General features: G+C 44.7%; 1 protein-coding gene across 33 annotated transcripts in view; it reads left to right on the top strand.

Moving 5' to 3' along the window:
* The window catches only part of DAB1 (DAB adaptor protein 1), a 341,210-nt gene that overhangs the window by 222,552 nt on the left and 106,474 nt on the right, over positions 1 to 12,184 (top strand). For 17 of the 33 annotated variants that reach the window (XM_085511830.1, XM_085511827.1, XM_085511821.1 and 14 more), the window contains exon 1: positions 5,744 to 5,891. The exons of the other annotated variants lie outside the window; for them this stretch is intronic. The gene's annotated coding sequence lies outside the window, so the exon portion shown is untranslated. Of the gene's footprint in view, positions 1 to 5,743; positions 5,892 to 12,184 lie in introns of those variants that run through there. 33 annotated transcript variants of the gene reach the window in all.

The raw sequence follows: 12,184 nt of genomic DNA, 5'->3' as shown, positions 1-12,184 counted from the left end.
TCATAATACCATGCTGAGGGCATTTTTTTTTCTGGATGAGTCTGAGGTTAAGAAAAATACCTATTGAACAACTAGTGCCTCTTACCTCAGCACTCAAGTTTTCCTCAGAGGTCTTCCATCCAATTACTGACCAGATCCAGTGATATTTAACTTATTAGATCTGACAAGAGCTGAACCCAGGGTAGAACGACTGCTTAAACATTTATTTGTGTCAATGACACGTTTAAAACTCACTGCTCTGTCTAAATATTTAAAGGAAAATATAAAGGGGAAAATGCGATGTGACATAGGAGGAAATGGAAAACAACTGTACTTGTTGAGGACATTCACTGCACACAATTGCTGTCTTTTGAATAGCTGTTATTTTGGCAGAAATTGAGGGGAACGCAGCCCTAAATATCATGTTTTTCTGTCTCTTTCTAACAAAAAAGATGAGATTTTTACAATGGTAGGTAAATCTTTTGCTGTCAGATTCTCAGAACATGACAACAGCCAAGATCTCTAGGAACCTCGAAGACTGAAGGTTTTGATTGTAAAGCTAACAGCTGAAAGTGAACAAATGATGAAGATAAATGTATGCTTGGGTAGAAGAAGTTTCAGTATTGCTCAGATTCGGGGAGCTCAAGTGTGTTGACTGGTTGTTCAGGTAGGCTGTATAGAATCATAGAAAGGCTTGGGTTGGAAGGGACCTCAAGGATCATCAAGCTCCAACTTGAATGAGGCCACCAACCTCATTATCTAATACTAGATCAGGCTGTTCAGGGCCCCATCCAACCTGGACACCTGGAAATACATATTTGCGTTGTTTATAGGCTGTGCAAGGCATTTGAGCATGTTTTCATCACAGGGCCCTTCGGGTTGTTGAGATCAAGCTGTGCATGTGTGTGCTGCGATGGGGATCTCAGCAGCATGTTGTGGATCCTTTCCACATCCCCTTGCTGCCCAAATGGATGTCAGGGAAGGGGAAACTGCAAAGGGGAATGGTAGGCACCCAAGGTTCTCCCTGTTACTGAGTGATGAACTCCTCACTTCTCTACAGAAAACAGGAATCTTTACAAGGTGTGTATCACAACTACCAGAAATTTACTTGGCGGGGAAGGGAAAGATAACACAAGTTAGTAAAGCTGCTCACTTCCTACCTTCCGTTTTGTTTCGATTTTATATTAAGCAAAACATAGATCTTAAGCGATGCAGCTAAATGTACAGAGCAACACAAAAGGGGAAGAAGTGTAGGCGAGAATCTCAAACAGCTCTTCAAAGCTGCCACCCCTCTGCCCCTTTTACTCTCTAATTCTGAATACAGCCAAATTTCAAAGTTCTTTTTAAAGCAGATCGTCTGCATTTCTCATGGGCAGATGGATTTTCCATAGGAGGTACAGATTTTCCATAGTAGATATCCTTTACTGTCAGTTAACTCATATTAAACTATTGTTAGTGCTTTCTGCACTAATACAGAACACATGGGCTTTCAATAGATAAAAGATGCTGAAAATTTTCTTCATCCCCAAACTCTTCCTAGAAAGGAGATGATTAAATTCAGAGGTTTCTCAGTGTGGATCATCAGTGATGTCTGGAGGGGATGACAGAACAATGGGAACTCGGAATGCACGCGTATATCATGTTCTTAGCGACAAGCTCTCTGTTGGAATCTGACACAGTGTTTGCAAAAGCAAACCCATTCTAAATTAGTTTGCAGTTAATTGGCTGTGAAAGGAAATGCACCTTGCCAAAGAGGATTTGAAATATGAAGCAGTTTGGATTTGTGAAGAAGTCATCTCCATACTTGAAGAGTTGCTGGCTCTTTCGTGGGCATCTGGGCAATAATATGTTTCTTAATCTGTTGTGCCTTCACAAATTCCATGGTTTGGCAAGGTGGACGTCCACTTACTGCCCTTTACTTGAAGGCTGATTTTAGAGGGATGGTTGTAAACTGTATGTTGGAGCTGCTCGTTTGCAATTGAGGAAGGAGGTTTCATTATGGAGATTTCAGCAGTGTTTTCATAGAATTGTATGAAACACAGAATGGCCTGGGTTGGAAAGGACCTCAAGGACCATAAAGCTCCAACCCCTCCCAGTCACAGGCAGGGCCACCAACCTCCCCACTTAATACCAGACAATGCTGCCCAGTGCCCCGTCCAACCTGGCCTTCAACACCTCCAGGTACGGGGCATCCACAGCCTCTTTGTAGTTCTCTAACTACACGATACTGAAAGCTTTGTATGACAGGAAGAACTCCTTCAGTGACCATCCCATGGTACAGTAGGAATGTGCAAGGTTCCATCTTCAGAAACCAGTAGTGGTTGCCTGGCTCTTTCAAGACTTCAATTTCATTTGCAGTGTGTTCATGTGCTGGCTTTTAACAGATGTCTGTGACTTGTCAGGATCATGCATCTGTTTCACTAGATTGCACGATATGGTCAGGAATTATCATAACCACTCTCCAATGTGAAAAACCTCACTACCAGAAGACACAGGGCTTCTTATTTTCTGTGAAGCAGCACTGCCATTTTTTTCTACATAGATCTTTTGGAAGGGCAAGAGCAGTATTCTGCAGTGTACTCTGTTCAGTGACCCATTAGCCTACTAAGTATCCTTAAGAAAATAACCCTGTAAGGAGTTCTTTAATGGAATGAAAGAGCTGAAATAGAGAATTATGTTTCCTTCCATTTGATAAAATACAGGATGAATACCAAATCACGGCTAATTCTGCTCAGTGGCTTAGGAACTAACTGTGTGACTACAATGGTATGAGGGGCTACATAACTACTGGTAACTACCATTATGACTGATAATGCAGCAGGTTTTATTTTCTGTCACTGCCTAATTGCTTTAGAGGAACTTATTAAAACTGGAAGCACTATTGTGTCGGGAGCTATTCACATGGAGTATCTCCAGAGCCATCAGATGATCCTGCTGTGGGCTACAATATGTATCAGTAAAAGCAAAGAGTGGTTTTGTGAGGAAGCTGTCATTTTGAAAACTCGGTTGGCAAGGGAGGGTCTGCACATTGTTCTGTGTCTTAATGAGACGTTAACGACAGAAACCATGGCAGATTCTCATCAGATATTTCCAAACTCACTGCAAGAATCGCACTTTGTAAAGTGCAACAAATAGCTCCCGAACTAACATCTCCCCAAACTTATTTGTCATATTGCTCACTGGCCCTTTGTAATCACAACTCAAGATTCATGAATTAGTTTAATGAAAATAGCTCTCCATTTTCTGACTCTGAGAATGTCCAATTCTCATTAATACTAATGGCTGTTACACACACGCGCGCTGACAGCAACCTCGCTGGTTTTATGGCTTAGTGATTTACCAATTATGCAGGCTGGTGTTAGTTTTACGGTGTGGATACTGCCTTAACATTTCACATGATAAACACACAGGCTTGCATCTGGACAACACGCAGTGGATCAAATAAAAGGAAACTTTCTCCTCACCCAGCAGAATGTGTGAAATGTGCATAACTGGAGCAGGTTTATGAAGGGAAACTGTCTTTCACCAAATGCTCCTTATTTGAGACTGCTCTGAAAAGAAACCAGCTCAAATCAGCTTATGTGGTGCTGATTAACCTACATGTGAGGTGGAAGCAAGAAGTGTTGTGAGTACCCTCTTCTTTGAGAGTGAGAAAACTCTATTAGGACGTTCTCTTGTGAGTTCTCTCATCACCAGGCAGATGTTCTTGCCTTAGTGCATTACTCCTTACTGGTGTTTTATCCCTCTGTTTGTGATGGTTTAGCAGCCCCTCATCAGGCAGGAGAACATAGGGATCTTACATTTAAGCAGGCTTCACAGATAACACAAAAGAAGTCTGTGGAGATCTCCACACCACATTTATTGCTCCTTTGCCTCTTGCTTGTGTTTTTTCAGTAGAGAGGAGGAACTCAATGAAGAACTGCAGTTCATATTACTTTTCAGGACTGTTTTATAGTTTTTTTTTTAGTTTTTTTCTCTCTTTTTCTTTTAAGCAGGAAATTGCATAGTATAATTACAAGTTCATTTGCATTCATATTACAAGCTGTGAGCGAGGATGTTCTTTTATATTTAAAAAATATTGTTAGCAAGTGTGACTTGCATCCATAAATTTACATCATGGGAATGGAGTTTGTGCTTACTGCGAGTCCCTTCCCTTGTTTGCCAACAGCCAGCACCCTTCCTGGTAAAAGCAGGACATCGGGGACCGAATCCAACTTCATTTTATAGTTCAACAGGCAAAGATGAAGAGCAGCTCAGTGGTTGTTTCCCCAACACAAAATGCACCTTTCGAGAACTGAAGTTCACAAGGATTTTGTCTGACTTAATGCTTACAGACAAGCATGGCTGAATGTCAACCAGAGGATGCTGTTATTTCCTAATGGAAAAGTGTCTTTCTGTTTGTTGACTTTTTCTTCAGACTCTTGTCTCTTTGAGATGACAAAATTCACTCCAGTGGAAAACATTGCTGCAGTCATTTTGCTACAGGGACTTAGATTATTTAAACCCACATTAGAATAAGTGGGTTCCATTAGTAATCTCACCTTTCATTGCTTTAATGAGTGGAACTGAAGAAAACAGTTCTGTAGTAGAAGTCTCCACTCCACCACATGCTTCTATAAATGTGGTATGACTTCTGAAATGCCTTTTCTTTTTACATCATAAAGGCTGCTGGATGACCGTATCTGTTACACTTAACACCTAACACTCTAAGAAAAGAATAATGGAGGCAAATAAAAGAGAGTGCTCTCAGATCTGCGTGTGTTGAGCCTCACGGATGGGCATTCTGCCCTGCTAAGCAAGTCGCCACGTCACTGCAGACCTCTCGCCTGCCAGCTGGAGGGAACACAGCCTGTAAGCATCTTTCAGCCTGGTGAGCATCGTGCTGATCACTGGCTGATCGTATTATCATAGAATGGCTTGAGTTGGAAGCTCCAACCCCCCCACCACAGGCATGGCCACCAACCTCCACATTTAATACCAGACCAGGCTGCCAGGCCCCTTCCAATCTGGCCTTGAACACCTGATGGCCATCAAGGAGCAATGTTGGTGTTACTCTGCTTGTCTCATTGTTACCTTCCAGTGTGGTTGAAGCCATCACCCAGGCCCTCGAGGTGAATCACATCGATCTGGCAGCTACAAAAAGCTTTTCTTTCAGTAATACACCTCAGTTAGCTGGAGGTGAGCTGCTTTTATGCCTCGATTGGAGATGATAGTACCAGAGAAATAGCAATCACCTCACCAGTATACTTCTGTATGTAAATCCTTTCAGGAAGTGCATGACAGCCTCCTTTTTCTATGGTCTCCGTTTGTAAAGAAGCTGTTATCAAAGAATAAGTTTAATGGGTCGTGAATTTTGTGTTGAAAGGAGCGTCTCCCTCTGACTTCTGATCTGCCTGCAATAGACCTACTGGCTCGGCAGCAAGTGCGTTAGGCTAAATATGCTTCCTCCATTGACTCTGAAGGTAACAGCCCTAAATGCCTCATTAAATTTTCACGGGTGACTGAGAGAAGCCATGAGAAAAAACACCACGCTAGCAGCGGGGTGACAGCGGGGTCTGCGGACCCCTCCCCATAGCGAACCCCCACGGCCGGGGGCAGCGCTGCCCCGGAGCCCCGAGGGAGGGTCGGATTCCACGCGTGGGCAGGGGCCGCCCCCCGTTCCCAGCCCTACGAGAGGAGGGGGAGGAGAAGGAGGAGACCGACCCCCGGCAGCATCCTTCCTCCGCCGCACGCCTCCCTATCCCCTCCCTCTGGCCTCAGCGCCGCACTGGCGGGGCCGGAGAGGGCAGGCGGTGCGGGAAGGCGGCTCTCCCAGCATGGACGAGCCATGTGTATCCTAAGGAATAACAGCAGCTGCTGCGCGCACGATGGGGAGCAGAGGAATGCGAGGAGGAGAGGGCTCGCTGGGGCAGGTGAGCAAGCACGAATGGGGGGTCGTCCTCGGGGGCAAGAGCAGCCGGAGGGGCCCGTTCCCTGCCGGGGAAAGGCGGGGGCTCTCCGGTGGAAGTTCTTTTCGCCACCCGGAGGAGGAAAGGGGCTGAAATCTGTGCAAGTCGCTGCAACTTGCGGCTTTCCTCCGAGTCCCAGGGGCAGAAGCGGCTGCGTTCAGCCCTTCCAGACTCGGACGTGCTACGATGCGGTGCTGTGCGGGGTTCCCCCTTCCCCTGCCACCCCGCACCGGGCCGGGGCCGCTCGACGGGCCGCTGCCGCCCCCCAGCTGGGAGCGCTGATCTCGCTCCGCTGCCGGCTTCACCCTGGGGCTGTCAGAGCCCCGGGCAGCGGGTACAGCTCCGAGCCGAGCTGGTCGGGTTGCGCCGTCGCTGCTCTCCCCTTGAAGGCGCAGTCGGGGTGGGAGACGCCGCGTTGAGGAGCGGAGGGGAAATGGCGCCTGGAGCTGCGGGGCCGCTGCCCCCAGACCCTCCCCAGAAACACCCGGTAGGGGAACACGAATAGCTTTAACACACGAGCAGACGGCTGCGAGGTCGGGACAGCCCCACGATGGGCCACCTCCCCTCTCGGTGCTGTCCATGGTGGTGTTCTCCATCCTAAATACCAAAGGAATGGCCCAGCAGTGCGATGGGGAGCAGCCCACAAAGCTTGCTCCACTTCCACCCCCCCCCCCTGTTGCCATCCCATGGCATGGGATGTTTGTAATTCCAGTGCCAACTTCTGTTGCGTTGCGCCTCTCCAAGTGAAGTTAGCCTTGAGGTCTTTCCCCGAAGTAGTTGTGAAAGTGGAGTCCTTGGAACTCTTTGCCGTTTTGTCTGCGTTCTGAATGCACGTCTGAATCACTTAATCATGTTTATTGTTTCCAACCACTCAAATGGAATAAAAATTACTTATCGTTGATGGAGCTTGTCCCGCAAGCTGTCTCACAGTATGTTTCCGTTGTGAGATGCAGCACTGTGCAAACTACGGACCGTGGTATTGTTTATTGTTCTTTCCCTTCTCCACCCCCAGCCCCCACAGCGCTGGTATCAATCTGTTCCTCTCTGTTCCACTCAAAAATGATGGGAGTTTTCAGCAGTGAGTTCAGTATTCCGACTTTTGTCTGTGGTTTTTATCCTGTATTTGCTCCTCGGCTAATTTTCATCACGCTGACATATAAAGGAGTGAAGGCATTAAGCTAAAGGGCACTTTCCAACTCTTGAAATGGAGCTGTAAGTGGAATTAGTGCTGGGTTCGTGACTATTGTTTATTTCCATCTCAGCCACACTGTTCCCTGCCCCTTTGTCATTCTCTGTTCATCACTCCTTCTAACACACCATTCACTTTGGTCTACAAGTTCAGATTTATCCTTTGTGGGGTTGGATATCGATGCTGCTCTTGGACTTTGCCCCACAGGAGATTTTGCTGCACTTTAACAGTAGCTCAGCACATTGATGGAGGACACCATCAGCTTTTCTTGTAGGATTACCTTTGGGACTTCAGTGCCTGCACACATCAGTGGTTTCATCTTGAGGACTGAAATTGATTTTTATTTGTTTTTGATGATTTTTAGCTCAGCCAGTGAAAGACCCCATGTATGTCCTTTGACCCGTGGCCTCACATGATGAAGTGATGCCAGCAGTGGAGGGTGTTGACTTGTGGTCCCTGCTGTAGGGCCTCCCAAGTAGTGGGAACATGCATGAATGCACCGTGCTCATGGCCAGCCTGCTGAGCAGGCTTTGTTAAGCCTGCAGAGCACCATTGTTAAGTTTATATATTGGAAGGGGGAAATGGGTTTAAATTGAGGGAGGGAAGATTTGGGTTTGATATCAGGGGAAGTTCTTTACTCTGAGAGTGGTGAGGTGCTGGAACAGCTGCCCAGAGGGGCTGTGGATGCCCCATCCATCCCTGGAGGTGTTCAAGGCCAGGTTGGATGGGGCCCTGGGCAGCCTGGGCTGGTATTAAATGTGGAGGCTGGTGGCCCTGCCTGTGGTGGGGGGTTTGGAGCTTCATGATCCTTGAGGTCCCTTCCAACCCAGGCCTTTCTGTGATTCTGTGACCCCTTTATGTATACACTGAAAGAATTTTAAGCCATGAACCTCGTGATTCCTGTTTAATTCTTTTGTACAGCCCACCCAAGGTTCTTTCTTCAAGCACAATGCAGGAAGGTTGACTTTCCTTCTCATTCCTAGTCCTGACAGGCCTCTTTGCTTTTAAATAATGTGGATTTCCAGTCCTGAAAGATGTTTGTATTGAATTAGGAGCAGCCAAGCTACTTGGTTAAATAGTGGTTTGATGAGAGATCTTCTGTTTTTACAACCGTGTTTACTTTTCAAAGTGATAGCAAATATAGGAAGGAAGACCAAGATTTTCTAGACTTTATAGTTCAAATAAACTTTCCCAGTCAATATTTAGACAAGGTCTTGATGGTTAAAGTTAACTGTGCAAGTCAATGTTTAGTCAAGGTAATGACTTGGTTTTTACAAACACTACCCAAGCATTCCTGCAAAATTAATCAGAGTTGCAGGATCACAGTTCATTTGATCAGCCAGTTACTTAGGAATGAAAATACATTATGAATTGGTCTCAGCTGTCCTGTGGTAGCTGATATTTCAGCAGTGCTTGCAACCAGCCCTTTGTGGCCTTGTTCTTATAGCACTGGTTCTGTCTGTAAAGCATGTAGGTTTGCACAGAGGATTTGTGGGATAACATGAGTCCTATGCTATCTTCTTTTTATAGGTAGGGAAATAAGGTGTAGTTCCAAGCAGGTGTTTCAGGTGGTTTGCAGGACGAGGTGGGCATTTCTGATCATGCAGTCATTGGGTAAAATCCACAAACCATTTTGGTGTCTGGGACAAAAATGATGTAATTAAATGCTGACCTTGGGATGCAGAGCGCAGTGACTGAGGTGTGTTGTGGTGTGGGAAAGAGCTGGAGGTGTCTGCTGCGATTCCTCCTTTCTTGGGTTTGATGAGAGAAGCACCATTCACTCTTCCGAGTTGTTGCTTTGGTCTCTTCAGATGACATTAAAATAACAGTCTGGACTTCAGTTGTTCCATATTTTTTTATCCTTTCTTTCTTCCTTTTTTTTTCTTCTTTATTAATTGAACCACTTGCAAATGCACTCCGTGCAATTACATGGGTATTAGAGTAGATATTCATTAGGATTTTACTAATCTAAACCTCAAGTGCTGTTCTGCAAATTTGCCAGCTTTTGTTAGGGTGTGCTTGACTTCACCAGTAGCAGTGTTTTATTATGAGTATTTTGATACAGTAGGATGAAAAGCATATATTCTAAATCAAGTAATTAATCAGATTTAAATATTTTCATTTGCATGCTTTGGCTTGAAACAGAGAGAAAATGCAACCCTGTGCTTTGCATGTAACAGTAGGTTTTGCCCCTGTCTAGGCACAGTGGGATTATATTTCATGGCCCTGATTTAGGATTTAGGCATCATGTCCCCAGCACTGGGGATGTGGTTACCAGGTCCTTTAGACTCACTGCATGTTCTCTCTGTCTGCAGCACGTCTGCTGTGTGTTGTGTCTTGCGCTTAGTCGTAGAATCATAGAATGGCCTGGGTTGAAAAGGACTGCAGTGACCACCTAGTTTAAACCCCCTGCTATGTGCAGGGTCACCAACCACCAGACCAGGCTGCCCAGAGCCACATCCAGCCTGGCCTTGAATGCCTGCAGGGATGGGGCACCCACAGCCTCCTTGGGCGACTTGTTCCAGTGTGTAAGTTGCTCTTGGAATAAGAAAGCAGGCTAACCACAGCATGTCTTAGTGCTGTGTTCTGGAACAAGAGGATTGTCACAGAGCAGGCTTAGGGCTGAGCTTCCAGCCTGTCATCCCTTTACCTTTCCACAGATGGTGCTTCTCTCATCGCTCCATTATTGCTGGTTTAATGAGAATCCACAAATTGTTACTTTTCTTCAAGGTAAAACAAAAATAGGGCAATGTAACACCTAAGTACACAAGGGCACAGTTACACATTTTTTTTCCCTATATACACACATATATTTTTCTTATATACATATTATACATATATATATATATGTATATAAGATTTATTAACTGCTGCTTTATACAAAGCTTGCTTAAATCTCTGGATATTGCCAAGCAGCTGCAATGAGACACTGAGAGCTTTTTTTTTCCTCTCCCCAGCAAATAGTGATTACTCTTGTGAGTAGAACATGGGTTTCTTGAGAGTCTTTGCAATTCCCCAAGCCCAAAGGCAAATGAATAGAAATTTAGTGGACCACCTAGTTCTTGACATGGAATTCTCCAAAGAGGAGTCTGACCTAATTTATATTGTATTGAATCAAATAATCCTATCATGCATGTGTGCTTGCCATTTTGTTTTCCTTTAGTGGGCATATTGCTGTCTTGCAAAGTCTTCAGATTTAGCAGTTAAGCAGCGTCCCTGTGGTTTTAGGAGGTGCTTTTAGGAGTAGCTACTGGAAAATTACATGTAGAGGACAGCAGATAATCAGGATATAACACCGAGACTGATGGAGTTACTCAGACCTGAATGTGAGCGTATCATTGTGTAGTGCTGAGGGCAGTCAAGACCACTCCACCACTACAAAGCCCTCCCATTACTATTAAGGATGGAGCCACAATCTCATCAAGAGTGTTTTTTATAGCAAAAAACACCACCAACACTGATGGAAAGATCTTTGTCATCTGTGTGTTTGATAGGGCAACTGGCAGCGTGATTGCTGGTTTCTTCTTTGTGCTGCTGACAAGTGATACTGAGTGTGTTTGTTGAGGCCAGCGTGCTTTGAAGTTAATTGGGCGCTGATTAGTATCCAGGCATTGTAGTTGTGGCCCGCTGAAGCAATTCCTTGTGTTTCAATTCCTTTTCTGGTGTTATTCTCCAGGTAATAGGACCCATCAGTCTATCTGTGCTAGGTCCCAAGGTACCCTTTTGAAGTTTATCAGTCTCTCTAGGTATATTCATGCTGTAAAAAAGAAAAAGGGCTTTTAAACCTATCCAGCTGTATTTTTGGAAAGCTTTGGAAAGTTGTGGCCCTGCAGAAATTGAAGATCATAGCAATAGTTACCTGAAGACAGTTCTTTGCTTTCAGAGCGGGTATCCCCAGCTGCAGGACTCTTTTTATGCTTATTCGGTACATTTCAGGGAGGTTTTGCTTCAATCTCTTCCAACAAGAGTTGCTTTTCTGCTAAGAAGTGCATCTCCTCTCTTTTTAAATGCAGTGTTTAAAGCCTTCTGGCTTTCCAGTTAAGAGGGTTTTTGCCCTCTGCTTTCATTTTGGGACAGCTGAGCTTTAACACTCGTTTAGAAAGAGTGAGTGATTAGCGACCTAATAGCTTTGACGGTCAGCAGATGACTCTCCTTGTTCTAGATGCCTATAAAATAAGAAAGGCCTTAATTCTTTCATAGCCATGGAGCAAATTGTGTGATGTTCCACTTGAACAGTGTGTGGTCAACGTGGGTGAGAGAGAGAGCAGAATAATGCACTGTGTGATGTTCTTAGCCCATGTAAATGATACTTGAAACCAAAAGAGGTTCCTCAACTGTTGCTTTTACAACAGTTTTTTGCTCAGTTTTCTTTCCTGGCTATCTGCTGTTGGTTAAAATATCACCTGCTAATGCGTAACATGGAGTAGTTTCTTAACCATGTCACTTTGTTATACCTACAGAGAAAAGATGTCAGTGAGTTGGGGTGTCTATGTAAGATTATTCTATCTCTGCATTTAGGATTTGGAGATGGGTTAAAATGTGCTCATCTGGGAGATCAGGAGCTCTGCTGTGAATCCAGTTGGTGCAGTCAACATTTCTAGTTGTTCTCTTACCCAATTGACTTTGAATCTGCTGAGAGATTGGTTACTTGAAGAGTAGCCTCAATCATGCTGGGCATTTCTCAACTTAAAAGATTATTGTTATTATTATTATCATTAAGTTAGTATCATTATCTTGTAGTACTTGAAGTGGCTGAGGGGAAAACCTGTAACTGATGGCTGGATGAAAAATGTTTCATTTGTGTTTGCAGCTACCTGAGATGCAGCAGTTAAACTATGCGAAACCAGCAATGAAAAAGTGTTGATTAAACTTGATTAAACTTCATTGGGTTTATTCAGGTGCCTTGAGTAGTTCCCAAGATCAGGCCGGAATGGTGCTACACCAGCTGACAGGACTCTGCTTCTGCAGAAGCACACAGCGTGTTGGTAATTGATAGCATTTACCAGCTCAGTTAAACTTGTATAGTTTGCTTGTGGCTGTGGTGATGTGGGAGACTCTTTGCTTCATC

The sequence above is a fragment of the Coturnix japonica genome, chromosome 11, assembly GCF_054131305.1.
Source record: "Coturnix japonica strain WE chromosome 11, WE-NBRP24, whole genome shotgun sequence".
Classification (NCBI taxonomy): Eukaryota; Metazoa; Chordata; class Aves; order Galliformes; family Phasianidae; genus Coturnix; species Coturnix japonica.
The sequence above is the reverse complement of the archived record's forward strand: the minus strand, read 5'-3'. Positions and strand labels throughout refer to the sequence as shown.